The sequence below is a fragment of the Artibeus jamaicensis genome, unplaced genomic scaffold (assembly GCF_021234435.1).
Source record: "Artibeus jamaicensis isolate MK-2021 breed Jamaican fruit bat unplaced genomic scaffold, CSHL_Jam_final scaffold_474, whole genome shotgun sequence".
In the NCBI taxonomy this organism is placed as follows: Eukaryota; Metazoa; Chordata; class Mammalia; order Chiroptera; family Phyllostomidae; genus Artibeus; species Artibeus jamaicensis.
This window is the reverse complement of record NW_026522046.1, coordinates 25873181-25895000: the sequence shown is the minus strand read 5'-3', so window position 1 is coordinate 25895000 and position 21820 is coordinate 25873181. Positions and strand designations below refer to the sequence as shown.

The window sequence follows — 21820 nt, the reverse complement described above, 5'->3', positions numbered from 1 at the left end:
TCATTTTGTTTCAAAGCATTCATCACAGTGCGGGCTCGCTGTTTGGCATGATTCTCTTCATTCCCTGAATAAACCATAGAATATAATCAAATTGGGGGGTACCTCATGCTATTTCCCAAACCTAAACTATGACACAATTGTCACATTATATTCAATGTCTTGTACACTAATTAACGTTTGCTAACATAAACATTAGTTTATAAGCACCCTAGTATATATTCTGGGGAAACTAGGAGATACAAAATTTAAAGTATAGCTGGTATTGGTTTGTTTCCTTCTGACTTTTATCTTTATAGTTAACAAATTATTAAAGTCAATTAAATATTTTTTAATAATATTGAAGCCACCACCCAAAGATATTATGTAAAGAAATCTAACACATTTTTATCTCCCCTAAAAATTTGTATTTCCCCTAATGTTTGCTATGGTTTATGTGAATGAAAATTTTGTGTTTTTTCCTTAACAGAAGCTTTATACATGCTGTTCTAAATTACAGTGCTTAAAGCAAGATCCAGGCAAATCTTTCTCAAGCAGTTAAGTTGATGATTCACTTGTACTGGCAGTCATGTCACTTTGCTGGCTAATTAGCAGAGTAACTATTTCCTCTGTGAGCTTTCAAGAAGTTGAAGCTTGATAATGTGTTCCAAATATTGGCCTTGAGTGCTATACTAAATCTGAACATTGAAATTGTTGCCATAGTACATATCTTTTACTATGACAGCCAGAAAGAATTTTTTTTCATTCCCAATTTTCAGTTGTGATCTGAGACCCACTAGAACCTAAAATGTTTGAGAACCAATTGGTTAGACCATTAAAAGTAGTATTCTGTGAGAGCCATGACCTTAGAGCAAATTAGAAAGAGAAAGAAAAAACCTGTGGAGATTTCCGTGGCGAACCCTACCAATCAGTAGATTGAAACTGAATGTGGACTAATTTATAGATATAAATGTATAGTGTTCTTACCTTATTTGACCCCCATAAGTCCTTACTTTATTGTAAGTGTAGAAAACAAGTGAATTCCAGTGGCAAACATCCTACGTAGAAGTCTCTTCTTTCGGCTTTCTGAGTGCACATTTTGTCGTTGTGAATGGAAGCAAGTATATGATGTCAGTTATGCTTGTGGTCACCCGTAGTACAAATAGATATAATACTAGATGCAAAATAATCTAAGCAAATTATAACATTTGAGTGCTCCTATGTTATTTGGTATTCTGACCAATGTAACTAATTAATAACATAATAGCCCTTTTAAAAAAAACTGTGGTACTGTAAATTACAAGTGTGGTACTTATTACCAACCGACACAATGAATATATCTTGCAGTAGTTATTAGTCTAATCCCATTAATTCAGATCTTAATTGGAGTCATAATGAGTTGAAAAAAGATGATGCTGATAACTATAGATATTAAAATTTATATGTGCTTTATTATTTTGAAAAGTATATGATATGAATGCATGCCCTAGTGAAAGAAACTGTGTAAACACTTCGGAACCCCTCATTTACATGGTGACAACTGATATTTCTAAGTCTCTTTTTTTATTTAATTGGTTCTAAACACCTTTAAAAGGGTATTTTGTGAAGTAATATCAATACTTTGTTATATTGTAATTCTTTTGAAACTATTCTTTCATTTAAACTTTCAGTAAGTCATACTGACCTTGTACTTAGTCTGTGATTTACAGTTACCTTTTGCATTTCAGTACCTGTGAACTGTTGGAGAAGCATATCCCTCCAATCACAGCTGTTTTAATTAGCATCTTTAGAAGGCTGTCATCCTAACTAGTATATATTCCTAGGATTACATAGGTTTAGTATCCACAATGCCTAGTATATAGTAGATACTTAGTTTCTTGATTATTGCATGAATGAATGAATTGCCAGTTTACCCTTCATTCTTTCAAACCCATGCTTAAGTAAGTTATCCTACCTCAAAGTTGATTCCAAAAAACCTAATTGAGAGTGTAATAACCCTTTTCTAAGACAGGACCTCACCGATTAATCTGTTCCTCAAAAGAATCACAGCCATTGAAAAAGAAACCAAGGAATTTCAAAGTAACTACAGTATTTGCTAGTATGGATTTATCAAGTCTTTACCTGAGTTCAGAATTTTTTGTGCATCCAGAAAAAGAAGAAAGAAAGAAAGAAAAGAAAATTGTTACCACAAATGTTGAAAGAAAATTCTATTGGTAAAATAATCTAATGACACAAATATTAAAATATAAAACATGTGTTTTAGTCAATAGTTTTCCTTTGCTTATACTTTATAGGAAAATATAAAAATAAAACACTAGCTATATTTGTTGTTGTTTGCTTCTAAAATTTTTTTCTTTTGGGTTGCCTAGAGACTTGAATGCTATTAAATTAACCTTTCTGAAAAAGATTGATGTATAAGCTATATTTATTTTGCTTTATGTAATTAATCTAGCTACAGTTTAAACCTGAGATACAGCTATATGTGTATGTGTGCATTCTTCTGCATCTGAAAAAAATAATAATCTTTTTTCCCCAATCTAGAAGCCACTAGTAATTAACAACATCATTACATCTCTATCACATCATTAATACAGTTCATGTCTTAATTTCTCAGCACACTGATATGCAGCAGAGGGTTGAAAGCATTGTTAAAATGTAGATAGATGTTATCTGCCCAGCTCCCTTTATCCACTCTGTTATCTCAAAAGAGCTGTTGTGTTAGCATAGCAAGGTCTGTGCCTTGCAAATATGTTCTATTATGCAGTCCTTTTCCTTTGAGTGTTCTTAAACCAATATCATGATTATATTTGCAAGCATTGTATCCAAGACAAAAGTCAGATTACTCACGAAAACTTGTCCAGGGTAACTACTTTGCCTTCTACCTTTTAAACACTGGGTCCCCATTCAGTGCTTTTCATGGCCTTTACACAGCTAAGTAGCCTGTAGTTTGAATATCACTAGTACGGTAGTGCGGGCCCTCTTTTTCGAACCATTTACTCTCTAACCTCTCTAACTCTTTCCACTTTAGTTGTATTATGTAAAGCCACGTTATTTAAAAGGCAACTGAATATTTTAAGTGTATAACTTTGTTCTTTAACACTAAACACTTTTTTCTAATTCTAGGTTATATTTTAGGAAAAATTAATAGTATTAAATCTATCTACTCTGTTTTCTTTCCTAGTCTTTGACGTACTAAACGGTTGACTTCTACTTGCACTTTTTCTCTGTATGTATTTGAAAATGTTGAGACTACATAGAATTAACAATTGTTTCCATTTTTATCCTTTTGATTTATTTTTGTATATTGAATGCTTTAGCATGACTGCTTAGGTTTTCTGATTTTATTTTTTTATTTAATATTTAATGCATTTAAGGGTTCTATTTATGTTTTAAGTCCAGTAATGGGGATAATAGTCTTTCTTTGCATGTTGACTTCTAATATGAATTTCTTATTTGTGGCATAAGTATAGTAGCTTTTTAATTCTTTCTCCCCTTGTGTTTATTCAAAATAGCTCTACCCATCTGTTAGTTTTCTACCTCAAATATTTTTGTTTCCAAAAGTGTTAGGCAACCAATTGTAAATTATTCATGGACATGGTGGACAGTAATAATATGAACATAATATGAGGTGGTTCAAGTCTCATTTATTTAAGTTAAAATTCATCAAACCTTTTGCCACATCTGATGGACAGGAGGGAAAATAGATTAGCCTTAATTTTATCTTTTTTGTTGTTAATCTTTTGGGGAAGGAGAGGGTAAAAGCACTAGTAGCTGAAAGAAGAAACAGGTGCCAAGCAATGTTCTAAGTACTTTACATATTTTAACTCTCTTAGTCCTCGTGAGCTCTCCGAGGTTGGTGCCTTTGTTATCGTTGTACCGCAGGGAGGATAGCAAACTAAGGCACGGGGTGCTTAATAGTTTGCTGTACAGCTAGTAAGTGAAGCCAGTACCCAAACCCGGGCAGTATGACTCCAATATACATTCTGCCTCTCTAAACAGTCTACACAGGTCACAACCCTTATAATCAGAGCTCAGATAATTATGATTCAGTTCAGTCCTCCTCTGTCCTTTGCCTTTTTCTCTGCATCTTAAGCATTTGTTTGCTCTATTTTTCCTGTCCTCAGATCTGTACACATACTAGGTTGCATCACTTGGGTTTCTGAGATACCCAACAGGTGAGGTACCCCAGTCAGAAGCACATTTTTCAAAGTGTCTATGCCCCTTTTTCATAATCCCTATCTTCTTTTTCTCCCTAGTGACCGGCTTGTCTGTATAAGATATTCACTTGTCAAATCCATACCAGCCTTCAGAGCCTGGACCAGAGCCAGCCCTAAGTATCTGGTTTCTTGGGTTCCTTTCTCCAAGGCCTTGGCTCTGCTAGTGCTTACGAAAGCACTCTTGGCACCAAGTCTTAGCTATACTCGGGACAGAACTGTTGCAATCCCTTCGTTCCCTCCCTTTAGTTCCCTGCCTGAGACCAGAGAAGAAGCTGAGTGTTTGGGGTTCTGAAGTATCTTTTATTCCTCCTGGAGACCCTTTATCAAGAAGGTTGCTATGCAGTTAGTAGGTGCAGAGTTATCATTTTGCAGTCACTGTTTGTTCAGTTGGCAAGTTGACATAAGTAGGTTAGACAGAAGTAAGATCGTCCTTTTTGGGCATGTCCGGCATTGGCTGCCCATTGCAGTACTATTTCCTTGTTAAGTTTAAATATTTGAAAATTTACCTTGCTCCCTCTTTGTGTTATTGTATTAGGTAGTTCTATTCCAAGATTTAAAATATCCCAATATTTGCTAATATCCCTTTAGCAAATTTTTTTCCTGTGTATGAGATTTAATAGTCCTACATCTTTCATAAAGTGGTAATTTGAAAAATATCTGAATAATGTTTTAACATTAGCTTTAATGTTGAAGAGCTGTTTCCTTTAAGTAAATTAATCTGCTTAGTTTGAATCCATTGCTTTAGTCCATATTTTTTCCTCAAGTTCTTATTTAGCCAAACATCACTCAGCAGCAGTTATTTAGCCTGGCCATCTGTCTGATTTCCCTTAGCAGTGACTTGTCTTTCAGAGTCCCCTTGATTCCAAGTCTGCAAGAACTCGATATTTAAGTAGTTTTAACCTTTCTTTCATATAGTTTTATGTATCATATTATATATTATTTATTCCTCAATTTTGAAGCTTCCAGTACATGTGTACTAATTCATTTTAACTTTTTAACAAATCAAAGAATCCTTTTTTATAGTGATATAGTAGATTTGAAACCTAAATTTTATAGATGTTATAAAATATTAGTGATTGTTCTTTCATTATTTATTTTTTAAATACTTTAACTAGCACTCTTCAGTGATTCACAGGTAAAACAGAAAATCACAGTAGAAACTATAAAACCTGGGGCAGTGGGCTGGCAAGGGAGTAAAAGAAAACTGTGCATGAATGACAATTAAAATTAAAAAAAAAAGAAAATATAAAACCATGTCTCACAGGAAGAAGATAATGTGGTGGGACTAGCTTATTTGAACTCACACTCCTTCTCAGAACAGATAGAAACACTGGCCAAAATATTAAAATGTATGTTTGAAGGCATCAGAGAGTTACTAAGGCAATGGGCCCCAGTTCCAGGAAAGGAGGTTGGGCTCAATATTTGGAGTCCATTTTCCCTTGAAGATAATTCCAGTGGTGGCATCTGTCTGCCGTTCTTGAAGAGGTCACTGAAAGGTTATGAATCTGGACAGACCATTTGAGAGACTCCTGGAGCTGTGGTAAAAACAACCCAGATTCCGGGCCATTCAAGGAAGGGAAGATTTGGATAACACCATCAGGCTTTGGGTGGGGAGTCTTAACAGATTACTTCCTAAAAGTAATGATGAACAAGAAATAGACCCCTGTAGGGACCGGAGCCCAGCTTTGAACCTCAATTTGTAATTGAATTAAGATGACTCAAGATTGCTAATGCCACTAGTCAGTTAACAGAGCAGATACAAATTCTTTATGAAAGAAGGTAGCATTATCTTAAGCCTCAGATTATCTTTACATTTTTTATATGACATCCATTAAAAATAACCAGGCATATCAGAAAACAAGATGAAAAAAAAAAAATCATGAAAACCAAGAGAAACAACAATCAGTAGGAATAGATACGCAGAGGATCAAAATAATGGAGTTGTTAGACACGGATTTTAATATCACTGTGCTTCATTTGTTCATGGAAATAAAAGACAGTTTCAGGTGAGAATTGGAAACTATTGAAAAATAAAAAGAAAGGATTAGAAGTACTGAAAAATACATTAATTGAAATCAAGAATTTAATGAGAGCTTAAGTTTCAGCTCAGCAGAACAGAAAAAAATTAGAGGGCTGCTAGTTAAACTTGAAGAGAGCATCTTAAATGAAGCACTGAAAACAACAGCCCAGAAAATGCTGGAAGGAGCTTAAGAGACACAAGGGATATGATGAGAGTTTTACAATGAATGTAATTGTAGTCCCAGAAAAGGCAGAGATTTAGGATAAGCAGTATTTGACCGGAAATGGCTGAGAATTTTCTAAAACTTTGGAAAGGCATCAAGCTACAAACAAATGAAACACTACAAATTCATGTCAAGATACAAAGAAAATTGCACCTGAGAGCATTACAATAAAAGTAGTATAGACCAAATATAAAAAGAAAATCTTAAAACAGCAAATAGAGTAGATACTATTCAAAAGCATTATTCACAAAAGCCAAGAAGTAGAAACAAAACTATCCATCAACAAGATGTGGTGTATCCATCTAATAATACAATGCCGTTCAACAATAAGCAGGAATAAATACCCATGCATGTTACATGTTACAACGTGAACAAGACTGAAAAACGTTGTGCTAGGTTAGAGACGCTAAACACAAAAGACTGTATATTACATGGTTCTGTTTACATGAAATGTCTATAGAAGCAAATGTCCAGAAATCATGCCAGAGGCAGGAATAGGGAATGTTTACTGAGCTTCAATTGGCCTCTTCCCCTGTTCAAAACAAACAACAAAAAAGGAACTCCTCATTTAGGCTCTTCCCCGGGCAATTCTCTGTCTCTGGAAAACTGGAAAGTTCCCCCTCTTCTTTGCGTGGCTAATTAATACATCCTAATACTTAAGGTGTCATCTTAAATGTTGTATCTTCCGAGGAACTATATTCTTTCCTCTCAATTTAATCAAGTCTTCTTATGATACTCTCTTCTAGCACCTCAGGCTGTCTTTTCACAGTATTTATTACAGTTGTTAATCATTTCTTACTCAACAAGTACACTATTCCAGCCCTGGGCCATAGGAGAAAACATGGAGCACATTCTAGTGGGGAGAGTTATATAATAAACAAATAAGTAAATATAAAATATAAGGAAAGATGATAACTGGTAGGGAGAACAATAGGAAATGGTGACGGTTTGGGGGAAGGATGTTGTTTTTATATAGTATATTCAGAAACAGTCTATAATAATGGGACGTTGAACAGAATTTTGAATCAAGAATATACATACCTTTCAAAGTAATGCATTCTTGGTTTCCTCCTTTCCCTGGTAAATCCCACTCTTGTAAATCAGTATTCCTAAAATTTGAATTGTCCAATGTTGTGTCTGTTTGATCATTCTTCAAAATAAGAGATGTGAAAATGTAAATATGTAGTTATAATCACCTGCCAACTAATATTTGTAAATTTATATTACAAAGCATCGTACCACTCCAACCACTTTGGCAAGTTAAAAATATTAGCAGTTTCTCCAGAATGTCAGAATTATTTTACATAGTTGCCAAATTCTACCCCATATCTATGGAGTTACAAAAAACAAAATAGTAGTAATTTCTCATATAGAGATGGCAGAGAGTGCAGAAAGAGCCTAATTTGCTAAAAGGAGAAAAATTAAACTTAACGATGTAATGAAATTGAAACTGCCCTAAACATCATACAAAAACCAATTCTGACTACTTTCTCTTCACCCCTGCCTTAAATTATTAAGCTACTTGCTTTGTTACTCATTTTATGTATCTGTAGAGAGAGACATGCGTCACCTATTGAGAGTTCTTTTTTTTACTGGTAAGCACGATCTTGTGTATCTACAGAAGTAGGATAGGATATCACTTTCATGACTTCCTCACCCCTTCCCACTAGGTTTGTGTTTTTTATTTTTCAGTAATAGCTTAAACTAATAAGGTCAAAACCTGGGTAAATTTCTGGCCAGCTAAGATGGAGGCGTAGGTAGACACGCTGTGCCTCCTCACACAACCAAAATAAGGACAACAATTTAGAAACAAAAAACAACCAGAACTGACAGAAAATTGAACTGTATGGAAGTCTAACAACTAAGGAGTTAAAGAAGACACATTCATCCAGACCAGTAGGAGGGAAAGAGTCAGGCAGCCGGGTCTCAGCACAAAAAACGGTGGCTGGCGGACCCGGTACGGAAGGTGGCAGCCGGCCAACCTGGCGAAGTGGCAGACTGTGGAACAGGGGCAGCACACAAGGTGGCTGTCAGACCGGGGGTTCCACATTCACATGCAGATAAGCCAGGCAAAACTGCGGAGGGAGACCATGCAACCCAGGGTCCCAGCGCGGGGAAATAAAGCCTCAGACCTCTGATTGAAAACATCAGGGGTGGAGGTGCCAGGAAAGACTCCCAGCCTCACAGGAGAGTTCACTGGAGAGACCCACAGGGTCCTAGAATGTACACACGTGCACCCACACGGTAACCAGCACTGGAAGGGCCCAATTTGCTTGTGGGAAGTGGGGGAAGTGACTGAAATCTGGCAGAGAGCGGAGCTAGTGCCATTGTTCCCTCTCGGACCCCACCCCCCACCTACAGCATCACAACCCAGGAACTGGGTTGACCTACCCTGGTGAACACCTAAGGCTCTGCCCCTCATACGTAACAGATACATCAAGACAAAAAAAAAAAAAAAAAAAAAGCACCCAAACAAAAGAACAGATCAGAGCTCCATAAAAAATACAACTAAGTGACAAAGAGATAGCCAACCTATCAGATGCACAGTTCAAAGCACTGGTGATCAGGATGCTCACAGAATTGGTTGAATTTGGTTACAAATTAGATGAAAAAATGAAGGCTACGCTAAGTGAAATAAAGGAAAATGTACAGGGAACAAATAGTGATGGGAAGGAAACCGAGACTCAAATCAATGGAGTGGACCAGAAGGAAAAAAGAAATACCCAATCAGAAAAGAATGAAAAAACAAGGATTCAGAAAAATGAGGAGAGGCTTAGGAACCTCCAGGACATTTTTAAACGTTCCAACATCTGAATTATAGGGGTACAAAAAGAAGAAGAGGAAGAGCAACAAGTGGAAAAGTTATTTGAACCAATAATAAAGGAGAACTTCCCCATTCTGGCAAAGAAAATAGACTTTCAGGAAGTCCTTGGGTCCAAAGAAGATGGACCCAAGGAGGAACTCACCAAGGCACATCATCATTAAGTTAACCAAGATTAAAGATAAGGAGAGAATCTTAAAAGCAGCGAGTTACCTACAAAGAAGTTCCCATCAGACTGTCAGCTAATTTCTCAAAAGAGACCTTACAGGCAAGGAGGGGCTGGAAAGAAGTATTCCAAGTCATGAAAGGCAAGGACCTACATCCAAGATTGCTCTATCTGGCAAAGCTTTCATTTAGAATGGAAGGGCAGATAAAGTACTTCTCAGATAACGTCAAGTTAAAGAAGTTCATCATCACTAAGCCCTTATTATATGAAATATTAAAGGGACTTATCTAAGAATAAGAAGATAAAAAACATGTACAGTAAAATGACAGCAAACTCACAATTATTAACCACACCTAAAACAATACCAAAAACAAACTAAGCAAACAAGTAGAACAGGAACAGAACCACAGAAATGGACATCACATGGAGGGTTAGCAACAGGGGAGTGGGAGGAGGAGAGAGGGGGAAAAGGTACAGGAATAAGTAGCATAGATGGTAGGTAGAAAATAGGGGGAGGGTAAGAGTAGTATTGGAAATGTAGAAGCTAAAGAACTTATAAGTATGACACATGGACATGGACTAAAGTGGAGGAATGTGGGTGGGAGGGGGTATGCAGGATGTAGGGGGGTAAAGGGGGAAAATGGGACAACTGTAATAGCATAATCAATAAAATATATTTTTTTAAAAAAAGAAGTACAAATAGGTAGGTACAGAATAGCCATGGGGATATAAAATACAGTGTAGGAAATGGAGCAGCCAAAGAACTTACATGCATGATCCATGGACATGAACAGTGGTGTGAGGATTGTCTGAGGGAGTGGGGGGAACTGGGTGGAGGGGGCAAAGCGGAAAACATTGGGACAACTGTAATATAATCAGTAAAATATAATTTTTTTTTAAAACCTTGGGTAAATTTCTAAAGTGAAGTAAAGAAAAGCTAGTTAGTGGAAATGATTATGAATCAGAAATCTGGTTTGTTTTATCCTAGAAATTCTCTTCAATTTTAATATATGAAGTCCCCAGCAGTTATTTTCTGAAAGAACTGTATCGAGGGAAAGAGATTGAAAATGGAGAATGCTGTTCTCATTATTTAATACGTAGAAGGTTGTTGACTAAAAGAAGGGAAAAACTAAGCAGAAGAAACATGTTAATAAAAAGAAAACAAATTTATGGAAGATAATCGGCATCATATGGCATTTTATCACTGTGGATTAATTTTCATGACTGTCCTTATTTTCAAAATTACTAATAATAATAAATTTTTTACATCCATTGGATAAATGAGATAGTATCAAACAAATAATAGAAGTAATTGCTTTATTCTAGTGGGCACAGCCACTAGAATATCTTTAAGAGCCTTTTAAATATAGATTCCCAGGCCTCACCTCAGACTGAGAGAATCAGGACAGACCCAGTGGGTGTTAATTAAATAGCCAACCAACGCCAAGCCTTAGATTGGCATTTTTGAACCACCGCTCTCAACCACTCGGTTTTGTAGCTAATAATAATATGAGGTGGTATATTAAGTCTTTTACAAATGAGAGTGGCTTTCATATGCGCAAGTTATTGTCTCCTTCAGTGAAATCAGTTTTCAAGACATACAGATGGACTGTCTTGTAACCTTACAGCATCGCCTGATTTTGATTTTGCTTTTGCCTTACTAACAACACTTTAACCAAGTTGGGTATCCCACTTTGTTCACCACGCGTAACTCCAAATGTCTAACAGTACTGACAGAGGTAAAATCCAGCTTCCAAGGACTGAGTGTTTGATAACATTTAGATTATTCAAAAGATTGTTAACTAAGCTATGAAAATCCTATCGTGGTTGTAAGGTAGGCTATGAAAATCAAAGTATTAAAGCAATGTCCAGCCCTGGCTGGTGTGGCTCAGTGGATTGAGTGCTGGCCTGTGAACTGAAGGGTCACCGGTTCAATTCCCAGTCAGGGCACGTGCCTAGGTTGCGGGCCAGGTCCCCAGGTCCCAAATGAGAGGCAAAAACATATTGTTTCTCTCCCTCTCTTTCCCCCTTTGCCCTCTTTCTAAAAAGAAAGTCTTAAAAAAATAATGTCCATTTCATTTAAATAAGTGATATTTGAAGGAAAACACTTACGTGTACTGGTTTGTTTTTTCAAATCAGTCACATTATTTTAAATCTATCTCCTGAACAGAATTACAGAACCTACGTACAGAAACCATGTGATTCATACTTTTTTGTAATCGCAAGCTTGCATAGTACCTTACTAAGAATAGTCACTCTTCCCATTTGCTGACAATATTTTCCCATCAATGATGTCTTTCCCCTGAACTGATAAGCCTTTCACTGTGATATTTTGTGGTAAACTACACAGACTTGTGAGGGCAGTTAGGTGGGCAATACCACTGTAAAATGACTTAAACCGACCCATCCTACCCCTAAAATAGGCCTATTACTAACAGATAATGAGCCATTAGGTCTCAAATGCTGTCCTAGAAATCCTGATCACCCCTCATTTTCTCTTCATTTTTAAAATTACAGCTCTTGCTTCCCAGCTTTCAATGTTTTTCTTAGCACAAGTCAAGGGTAACTGTTACTTGTTCAGGTTCATCTTTCACACATATTTGCTTACTGTTTACCTTTGGAACTGGGAAGAATACTCGTAGCCTACAAAAGTATATGGGAAGAAAAGATAAATTATACAAATAGGAAATGAGATTTTTCCCCCTAAAAATTAAAGTTGTTTATCTGTTAGAATATCTAGATGAAATAAAATTCCAACTACAATTTAAAGAAATCTGTGTTAATTTAGAAGCTTTGGAATCAATCACTTTGGAAGATAAGAGATATATAATAAATATTTATTTAGGATTTATTTTAAAAGAATAAAAAGCTCTAATGTAGAGATAACCATTTGTTCATTTTAAAGGTGTTTTATTCTCTCTAGATTAATTTAGTCCTTAATTAGCCTGGTCATTTACTTTAGAGTTTAATGTAGTTAAAGTCAAAAGATAAAATACTTTCTTCTTATTACTGAAATACCTATGAAGGTATTTGGAGAACAAAATGTATGCATTTGAGTTGAAAGTCCTCTGAATGAGAAAATTGGGGGTTTTTTTCCTAATTTTTGTATTACAGTCTCTTAAGATAGAAATTAGGCAAATTATAAACATCATAGCCTGCTTATCAGTAAGTAAGTAACATTTGGTCATAATTGCAGTGTACTAAAACCATATTAAATGTGTGCATTTTACATTAATTGGTCTTTCAACTAGTTTACCTTGAAACGTGACTATCACAAAAACTGTAAATGCATGTGAATTGGTTTTTTGTTTTATTTTGGAAGAATACCATCTTAATTCCACTTCCACTGCAAAATAAAACAGAATTTTTGTGCACTTTTAAAAACGTTTTTAGATGATATTTAAAGTTGGTGACTGATTACAGAACCATATCAATGTGCTTTTAAACACGGATCAATCACATCATGAAGTGACTGTCCAGGAGAGCTGTGATCTGCGTGATCCAGAGCTCGGTGTCGCAGCTCAGTGACAGTGAATTTAGATAGGAGCTCCGCGAATCTCTGAGGAGATGACATTAGAGACCCTAGAAACTGCTAATTTGAATTAATTCAACACAATATTTGCATATGAAAAATTTAGAGGGAAAGACAGTTCTGAGCCCTGGAAACAGAAAGCCACATTACGCATTTGAACTCTATTCTTGGAGGCCGGTTTGTGGGCTGTTAGGAAGCAGTGTCATTTCTGTTGTCCTCTGACTCAGCCCCAGAGAAAGTTTTCACAGTTTCCTTGATCAGCATAGATTGCTCTTTGTTGAACATCTATCCAAGTAATGCTAGGTGTCAGGTAAAGCTATCTTATGGTTCCTGCCACTTCCTCATACCCGTCAGGCTAGAATTGGTGTGTCTGCTCTGTGCATGCAGCTCACCCTGTACTGCTTTGTTCACATAGCGAAACACGAAAAGATGACTCACGGACGCTCATTACAACTTGCTCATTGAATAATAAACTTCAATGATTTTCTAGCCCCCCTCTCCCATCTTACACTTCAGGAGCTAGAGTCACAAATGACTATGTTGTTTACACAAATACACAGAAACTACATATAATGATTGGGGAAGTCCATGAGTTTGGAATTCAGATTGGTCAATAGCATTGTAGTTTGGGTTTTTTTTTCTGTAACCGTATCAGCTGCAATGAAGTTGCCAGTCCTTAAGAGAGGCAGAGCAAAGCAACCTACAAAACTGCTATGTCACACATTAAAGAGAGACAGGAATCAAGCAAAAGTAATAAAAAACTAATTGAAATTATTTTGAATGTGAATTTTTATACAAGCAAATGTTGAAAGCTCCTTGAAAATATGGAGAGGGCCCTGTTTTTCTTTTTATATTCTTTCCATTTTATAATTGGATCAATTCCCCATATAATAATAATGATGATGATGATGATAATAATAGTAATTGCATTCTGGAATGTGAGTTGCAGGAGAGCAGAGACCTGCTCATGTGTTGACTTTGGGTAAACCCAGCACCCAGGACAGGGCAATTAGTGTAGTAATTGAGAAGGATGACTCCCCAAAGAATTCTAAAAACTCAGAGAGTAAAGAGTTCATTTTAAAAATGTGACATTGGATCTTATCAATCTAGAAACTCAGCTTAATAAAATACTATTAGTGGTATAGTTCCTATTTATGGTCTGAGTGTTTTGGTCCTCAGTTTTATTGAAAGAAATTCTTTTTTAATGCTGATTACAAATTAGTGTGATAAACTTTACATTTATGAAGAGAAAGCTTCTACTCAGTAGTAGAAGAAACAAATAGGTTGAAATAGGTGCTGAGGATCTTATCCAAAAAAATAAAACAAAAAATTGAAAACTATACAATCAAAATGTATTTGCATTTCTGCATATTTTCATGTAATTAATAAGCCTAATAATCTTTGTTTTACCTGTGTAACATAAATCTTAAGCAAATATTTTAAATTGATTTTTGATGTAAACTTTATAGTTAAATCTGTGATGTTACAAAGAATTTGAGTTTTTCAACTTCTAGTTTTCCATTTAATTATTCTCTTATCTGACATTAAGGAACAGTTCTTCTGAAACAGCTCTTGGATTTTTCAACAAATGGAAGTTATCTTAGATCAAAACAAAGCTTCTGTTTCACATAGTCCTGCCTAAAGGCAGGAGAATGGACTAGAAAACTTCTTAAACTCCCCTCCCTTCACATCCCTGTGTTTTGTTAGCAAATCTCACTGCTTTTTAATAAGCTAAAATGGATGGAACCCACAGTATACATTAAAGATGGTAGAAATTACACCTTTCTCCTGAATTACCATGCTCTGTAAAGGAATTTTCACCTTTACTATGGAAAAGTTAGACCTTAGAAATACGGTAAATAAATGTAATACTTTAAATAAAATTGTTTCTCAGCCTGTTGGAATAAAAGTTTTTGTTCTCTACTTTATACTTATAGTTTCCCTACATTATCTTTATTGTAATTGTATTGCCAAATCAGGTGTGAGATTAGATGTTGGATGTTCCATGTAATCTGCACAGAAATCAAATTATTTAACCTCTAAGCTCACAGTACCCCCTCCTGCTGGTTTGCTGTTAAATATTCAGTATTTCCTTGTCATGAATACAAATGGAGGACAAATTAGAATCTACAGACAGCTGACCTGAGCTTCAGATTAGAGACTGGGGGCTTGTGCTGTTTTAAATGTTTTAATTATCATAGTCCCAGTAGCCAGTTGAAGGACACACACAAAATCATTTTTTAACAAAAGAAAAAGAAAAAGCTCAGTCTTCCTTCCTCCTCTTAATGTGAATGTTGGAGTGTGATTACATTTTCACTTCCATTGGAACTATACTAATTTGCTGCATTAAATTAGCTCTATTAGTAGTAATAATTTTTAAACCACTTCAACATGTATAATAATATTATCAGTTGGTATGTGTTTTCCTTATAGGAAAGATGTATATTCCTCATTTTATTGTAGAGACAATAGATTTGTTTATTTGCAGGGCCTAACTTAGAAAACAGGTCTAGTAGTTCATATTCAGTGTGGTAAAAATATATGGAAATAATGGACTAATTTAGACATGCTAGTGTGTATTTGCATCAACAAAGCATACAGAACTCAAGTAAAAGGACCTAGAAAGATCATTCTGGGAATTAAAAATATTTAATGTTCTATAGTTGAGATTTACTTTTAAATATTGCTACTTCATTGAAAACTTTTCCAATTCTGAGTTGGAAGGTTATGAACTAATTAAAATATTCTATTGGCTGATGAAATAAAAAAATTATGGGGCATTTACACAGCAAAGAAATAAACTTTAGATCTTAAGACAAATTTAAGTAAGTTTATTTTAAAAGTAACTTTCCATTAATATTCACTCTGAAGAATATATTATTCTGATGCCTACAGTCTTAAATTTGCATTTTTTGTTCCTTGTATATGTTTGTGTAACATTGATTTGATTAGTTATGCCTGACTAGTAAGCAGTGAAACATTTTTATATACTCTTGGGAAATAAATTTGGCAGAAAATCAGCATGAGTAGATTTAATTATCACTCTGAGACCTTTTCCTTTTCTAGCTTAGTGATCCTGAAACTCCATGTGTCTCACTGAAATCCGTGTGGACGCTAAGCTTCGCTTCCCAATTTGTTCCTCCACGCAATGATAAGCCAAGCAATTACTGGTTTATTGATTTTTCATCATGGTAAATTTAAAGTTGATTTTTTTCTGAAAAGGCAGGGGTGATTAAGTGTTTCCCCCCGGTTTAGTACAAGAGAGCTATGTGGCAGAATCTAATATCCTGAGGTCAACCTCTGCAGGCAGATAATACGGTGTCTTGGCCACGTGTTAAAGAGAGAAATCAGGGCTACAAATGTGATAGGATATATGTGGAGACAGTTTAATTTGCTACATTTATATGAACAAGTCATGTGGCACAGGCTTGGAAAACATCATTTTGAATGAGCTTAGAAGTGAGGCCCACGTGGGCAGAAAGAATGAGTACGAATAAGAAAGATGTTATTGGTTATTAAGGGAATTTCACCATCATTTTTAAATGAAAATAAACCATTGGTATAAAAAGATGTTCAGAACAGAGTAAAATCCACATATACCATCATGAAGATTTGCTGGTCTGTAAAATGTACAAATAAATAACCTGTCATGTAAGAAAATCATGATTAAGTTGCGCAGACTAGTTTTAAAAATATATGCATTCTAATCTCTTCAGGCAGTTCTCTAGCAGCAGTATATTTTTGTGCTTTTCAAAGATAGGGATTTTTGAATCAAATAAGTCAATGCTGATTGCAAACAATTTATAAAATGCTTTAATAAACATTTGGGAGTAGTATAATTTTACAGAAGTTTCGCATTGCTAGTTACCACTGGGAGGGTGGGTAAGTACAGAGGCGACAGACCCCAGCGTGGCAGGGGGCACACAGGTCACTCGGTTGGATAGTCATCCTTACAGAAAATGGATGTGTCCAAATTTCTTCCAGCTATAATAAACAAATATATTTACTAAAATATAAAATAGAAGAGGTGTAGTGGTTTTTCTTGATCTGTATTTGAAAGTGAAACATTTTAGCAGAATGTTGAACAGATTAAACCGGGTCCTGAATCTACAGAGCTCATTTTTCAACTGGTTTCATTATTTCTCTGTATGATTCCCCAGTATTTATTCATTAGCAATTCATGGTACTGTACCTTTATCAAATGCTTCAGGAAAATTCTGTTTTTCCCCAGTAACCTAAAAGTGAAGATCGTAGGCCACTGTGTGTGTCCTGTTTACTGAAAAAACCCACTGGGCCATGTCATCCGCCACCACCTGAACATAATTGTAGGTTGTACCTTTGTCAGATAACTGAAATGATTCCATATTTTAAATATTCAAATGTTTTTATTTCCAAAAAAGACAAACATTTAAATCCCATTTGAATCAATGGTGCTAAAAGCAAATGTTTTATTACACACATTAAGCCAGCTTATTCTGATTCTCGTATATCTATTTAAACTTTCCACAAAGGATATAATATGAATATATTTAGATCATTAATAGCATCTGTTCTCTCACTAAGCACCCAAGCCATGTATAACACCAGAGCTCTGCCTCTAATCAAGCCTTTTCCTGTGAATTAAAACCCATGTGGCTAGAATTAGATTGCACTTTCCATGCAGGACCCCTTTCCCCTTCATCATTGTCTGAGCTCTGAAGTTCTGTGGTTTTTATTTTTCTCACATCTGACAGTAACTATCTGGCTATGTTTTGCAACTGGTGACTCTGCCACCACACAGTTATATTTAGAAAGATTTGTGAGTTATTTTTAGTCATATGGTAGATTCACTTGAGCTGATCATTTTCTAGTATAGGCTGGATTAGATGGGCATGATTTTCACTGACATGAAGTTTTTATTCAAAGACATTTTTCCCTGAAACAATGAAAAATACAGAGTAAATGTCAAGTCACTGTATTGCACACCTGAAACTAATATAATATTGTATGCCAACTATGATTTAGTTTAATTACAGAAAAAATTCTAACTTTAATTAAGGAATTTCCTAACTTGGTTGATGTGTAGTCAACATGTATATAAAATTCCCATTGAGTACTTAAACTTAGATGATCTTAAAGGTTTGTTTACAAGCATCGAAGAAAACATCATTTTGTTGCATCAAATATGCCCACGTTACTACATAGCAGCCTTGCTGATTGTATTTCCTCATGTACTGAGCAGTGCTGTACCACATTCTCACCCCTCCCCCAGAAGCTCGACAGATATTTTCAGACCAAGGAAATGCAATGCTGTACATTATTCTTTAATGGTCATTCCCTCTAACAGTCTTTAAGGAAATGTTAGCTGATCTAGTGACTCTAGTCACTGACTATAAGTCGCATTGTGATGCCCCTTACCTGACTTTCAGTGTTGACTGAGCAGTAAGTGACCTCTGACAGTAAATGGTGGTTTAGCAGGAGAGGTCAGTACGGAAACGGATTTCTGCCTTGCTCTGTCATTCATATCCTTCCATTAGCAAACCCAAGTCTGTTCCACACACTGTGTTAAATGGGAGGGCTCCGGAGATAAATTAGTCAAAGTTCATGCTCTAAAAAGTTTTCAGCCTTTGGCGGGGAGGGATAGATAATGTGCATAAATAAGTATTAACAGAGTAGAAATAAGCTCCAGTAAGGAAATACAGGTAGACTGCCTGTGCAAAGGGGGGAGATTACTTGCAGCTGAGAGGATTGGGGAATGCCTTGAGGAAATTGCTTACATTTTTCAAATCTGTCAGTGTGAACAAGCCTGGAGTAAACATGTAGGTGGCTGGGGGAGGTGAGAGAACAGTTTTTAAGTTTATACCAAGTGTTTTTACCAGTGCTAGTACCTAAACATAGGTCACCTCATTTCAGCCCCACAACAGCCCTATGAATGACGTATTCTCATTTTGTAACTAAGGAAATTCGACAATTTAAGTGGCTTACTCAGGGTCATCCAACTAATAAGTAGTAGAGCTGGAACTTGAAAATTTATGTTCTAATTTTATATTCAGAGCTCTTTTTACTGTGTTGCAGCTAACTAGCCCACACGGCAATTGGGTCTTAATCTGGCCTCCCACAGCAACGTGGTCTGAACGACACAGTGCTTCCCAACCCTGGCACACATCAGAGTCACCTGAGGGTGGTTTTTTAAATATTTATGTTCCAAACACCTTATATTTTTTAGCATTTTGAGGGAGTCAACCCAGGAACCTATATATTTTCTTGAAGTTCCTCCACTGATTTTGAATTTTAGCCAGCACCAATGCCCAGACAGGTACTTGGAAACTCAGCTCCAAGCAGTTGAGCTAATCAGTTACAGTCGTGATTTACCACAAGAATGAATATGTAGTTGTGTATCCATATTTAACTATATTTCATTTTTTAAGCAGCCACTGATTGATTATTTATTCAATGGTATGATTTTATAAGTGCCAAAATTTTAATTAGGCTTAGATTTTTGTAATTTGCAATCAAAACTTGAAGAATAGGCATGAGAAACTTGGCAGAAAACCCCAGGGACAATAGTGGAGAGCCAACAAGCCTAACTTGAAAGACTCCAAAAAGTAAGATTTTGAATGTGAAGAAGTTTTAGAAATACCCTAGGCAGTTTGTTTTTCTTTGTCTTGTGGGGAAGAGTGATATACATAATTTTTTAAAATCTGTTTTCAGTCTAAAAGAGCTCTTCTAATAAGTTAAAAAATTCTAAGTGATAAGAAAGCACGGTGCCATAGTTTGACAGCTTTTTCTTTCTTACCGATGTATAAAAGAATTGTGTGTTGCAACCAGTGGCATCTTAGATTTGATGAAATGCGATATTAGTACCTGTATCACATTATTTTACTGTACAGTTTTATCATTTAATGCCTCTGCTGTGACCTGCCATGTTCAGCTCAGATAAGCCATTCTCTGTATTGATGGCTGACAAGAGGACTTTTCTCAACCCATGCTGAACATATTGGAAATTTTAGACATTAAAGAGGAGGTGTTTTGATATTAGAGTGTATTAAAATATTATTAGAAACTTCAGAAGTTCTGGCAAAGTGTCTGTTATAGAACTAAAATTCCCTGATAGTTTTTTTAAAAATTAATTTCCTTTTTGACAGGTAAAAGAGGCCATTCCCACATCAACCTTTACTGTTAAATAAGTAACTTATTTATAACCAAGTTAAGCCAGGAGTTGAGTCTCTTTGTTTAACACTTCTTGTAGTAGAAGTTAACATCCTGCCTTTATCTAATTGCTATCAGAGACATTAGCCTATTTGGCTCTGGCATGATTCAATTGTATGAGGTCATGCAGCCTAGCTGTAATAACTTAAAGTGCTTCACTTGGTGATAAGAAAATATATTAAAATGCTCTCAAGTTCATTACTTACTGCCTAAGGTTATGCTTTATGGCCGGTCCATTTACTAACCCGAACTCACATTTTTAAGTCCTTTGATATAAGAAACATATTAAGTCCTAAGAAATTATGTTTGTATTTTAATCCACTTAAAGAAAAATTATTTTCATGTTTACCACTCAGTAGAGAAGTTAGAAATATTTAATATCATGTCACAAACATATACTAAAAGATTTTTTCTTTAGCCTTAATTTTGAAGACAAATTTTAAAACCTTTAACAAGAAAAGACTCTGCTTTATAAATGGGAAGCCTTGGATTTAATTTCATTTTTACCTTGATTTCTAATCCTTCTCTCTACTTTCATAAATAACTAAATGAGAGCAGGTCCCTCCAAGTCCACCCTTTGTGTCCCTCATGGGCATGCGTTGCTTCATTAGGCCAGCTCAACCACCTGGTGTGGAGTCTTTCGTCACGAGAGACTCTCTCAACATCTGGCATTAGCTGTGATCTTTGTATACGTATGCGTAATTTCTTCATTGACATTTTATAAGAAAAAGAATGTGGGACAAATTAGGAGGGCATATAGAACAATATAAAATAAAGCTGTAGTGGATTTGATATGCCACAGTAGTTAACAGAATGTAGAAGAAACAAACTGGTAAAAGAAGATCAATAAATATGTCAAATTAATTTATTTTAGAATTTAGTGTGAATGTAACAGATATAACAGATATGATGGGGGAACGTCGTTGGTTGAGTTATTAATCTCGCATCAAATGCCAATCATCCTTAAAAAGAAATTACATATTTCTTTTGCTATTAAACTGTTGTAGCTTTTTAATATCGTTTTTAATAGGTTAAAACACTTAGAATGATTTGATAGTAAACAGGAAAAGGGATTGATATCTCATTAACTTTCTGAAAAATAATGTAGCTGAATTTATGAACTAGGAAATATTAAAATACTGTATCAAAGTATTTTCTTATTGCAGAAAAACCAGCAACATTATCCATTATGTCCTGAAAAAAACAGTAAAAGGATTTATTGGCTAACTGTAGCTGAACTAGTTACAATGAAAACAAAAGTCCTATGGCTTGTTTTTAATGGCAAATCTATTTCTTTATTACCTTAAAAGTTTTTAAATAAACATAACAAAACAAACTGAAATTATTTTAGTGTAATTCTTCCAATTATTCTGTGTATTTGAGTTGAAGGAAAATGGTCACCTTGTGCAGAAAATAAAAACAATAGTAACATGAAGTGCTGTTCTGTTTGTATATTTAGTCATTCCCAGTAGTAGTATTTAATATTTTTATTAGAAGAAAATTAAGAATGAATTATCAAATATAGTAGAGCTGTCAGTTGTGTCTATTTAATGTAGATAAAGTAGCTATAATGTATACATTTACTTATGGTATGGGACAGTGTCGAGATCACATGTAATAGATGGTGAACCGAGGGAAATTTCAGCCTGGGGCCCAGGAGATGGAGACTGACTCCGA

General features: G+C 35.4%; 1 protein-coding gene across 1 annotated transcript in view; it reads left to right on the top strand.

Annotated features, from left to right (window-relative positions):
- Nucleotides 1-21820, top strand: part of RSRC1 (arginine and serine rich coiled-coil 1) — a 321547-nt gene that overhangs the window by 266272 nt on the left and 33455 nt on the right. The window lies entirely within an intron of this gene.